Consider the following 2,020-nt stretch of genomic DNA (forward strand, 5'->3'; position numbering starts at 1 on the left):
GGCCGCGGGAGACGGCCCCCGGCGGGGTTTGAGCCCCCTGCCCCGCCCTAAGTCAGGGGTTCCAAACTAGGGATTCCCAGAGCCCCTTCAGCTGTTTTGACCTATGTGCGTTTTTCTAGGGAGAAAGCTCTGAACTGCATGGGATCATCAAAGTGCTTCGGGAGCCAAACATTTTGAGTTGGGATATGAGGGCCAAACAAGCAAGCTCGCTTTTTCCCCCCTTTCTTTTCTTGACCTAAACAATCCAGAAACCTCAGTTTCCTCTCCCCTTTTAACCCGCGAGCAGAGTGCGGCGGGGGTGGGCCCAGAGGCCATCTAATCGGACTGCTGGGCCGCTAGCAAGGTGCTGGGCCTGCAGCCTTGCTGGGCATCAGTGCGCTCAGCAATAGGGTGGCGCGGTGACGCCTTCTAGCCTGGCACCCTCAGGCGCACCTCTGTTTCCATACTGGGAGGAAGGACGCTCTATCACGTTTCCTCCGAAACTGGCCGCTTTGGTGCCCCGCGCCTCCAGCTGGGTCCGGCGACGGGAGCTGGAGGCTGCAAGCCCCGCCTGGTGCCTGGGTTGCAGTCTCGGGTGTGTAAGAAATGTGGAGAGGCGGCGTAAATTTCCCCGACGCGACTATTCCCGAGCCCGCCCCGCGGCCCTAACTTATCTCTGAGCCTGTGGACAGATGCGAGGCTGCCGATCGCCCTGGCGTCCACAGCCCAGCCCCTCCCGCCAGACCCCGGACGCCGGCCGGGTAATAAAGTTCCCGCTCTAGTCATTCATTTTCCTTAATCGGGACGGCCCTAATCTACCGCTTTTATTGCGCCCAGTTAAAAGTCGAGGGAATTCGCTGTCCCTCCGCGCTGGGATAATTACCCCTAAATGGCCGCGGCAGCCCCTGTGTTTCCTGGAGATTAGAACCCCGCAGTCATCAATGGCCGGCCCCGGAGAGCCGCCAATCACGGCCGCTCGCTCTCCGGGAGCCGCGGGCCTGGGCTCCGGGATAAGAAGCCATAAAACGGTGGCGCAGAAAACGGCGGAGCCCTGCCCGGAGTTTGCCTAGATCTGACGCCTCCCCAGGCCCCCAACTCATTTTCCTCTGTTTTCTAACAGCAAGAATAAAATCACGTTTCCTCCGAAACTGGCAAAACAAACGCTCTCGAGCCCAACCCCACGGATCCACGCCAGGAGCCGGCCTCTCTCCAAACCCCCTCCCTGAAGTGCGCCCACCCCCTCCAGGACCATCGCCGGCCAGAGATAGCGAGTGTTATTGTTTCTACGGATGCTCTGTTTGAGGTCACGCTAAGGCCAGATCAGGGTTTGGTTGACGTTTCTGTTGGTTTTATTTCAATAAGTTCTATAGCAAAAGGACCCGGCTGCTCCTTTCCCCCAGCCGGTGGCCAGTAGAGGTGGCCAGTTTGCAATCCTCCCGGGAGAAGTTCGGGGCGGGAAAAGTGCACATCACATATGAAAATGGATGATTGGTTCTGGATAATATTGTGTATAGCTATTCGTAACATCCACACTACCGGGAGCCTGGCTTCTTGAGGCAGACCTCAGTCCAGCGCTCAGGAGACAAAGGCCCACTTTCACGCAGAGGTAACGTTTTGAAGATTGCAGCAGAGAAAGAAAATAAAGGCGCTTTAAAAAGCAAGTCATATTCCGTCTTTCTGGTGGAATAAATAACTGCAACTTTCAAAGCTATAAAAGGAATATGTAACCAATGACCTCGACTCAAATGATCGTGGTAGGGAAGAGGGGAGACGGATAGGGGTCGGGACAGAGCAACAGACACAGTAACTGACTGAAGAGAAAGGTAAGAGAAGCGTGTAAGAGAGAAAAGGAAAGGGGTAGAGAAAAAAGGGAGGCGTGGGTGAGAGTGGCGATAAGGGAAGGGGAGGAGGGGGGAGGGCAGAAGAGAAGGAACGAGGACCAGGGAAGGGCCCCCCAGACACCCAGAAAAAAATAGAGACCCAAGGGGACCCGGAGAGGGAGAAGCAGCCCCCGGCTAGCGCGGAGGAAAGCTTCTCTTCT

This window comes from Myotis davidii, unplaced genomic scaffold (assembly GCF_000327345.1).
Source record: "Myotis davidii unplaced genomic scaffold, ASM32734v1 scaffold960, whole genome shotgun sequence".
Lineage (NCBI taxonomy): Eukaryota > Metazoa > Chordata > Mammalia > Chiroptera > Vespertilionidae > Myotis > Myotis davidii.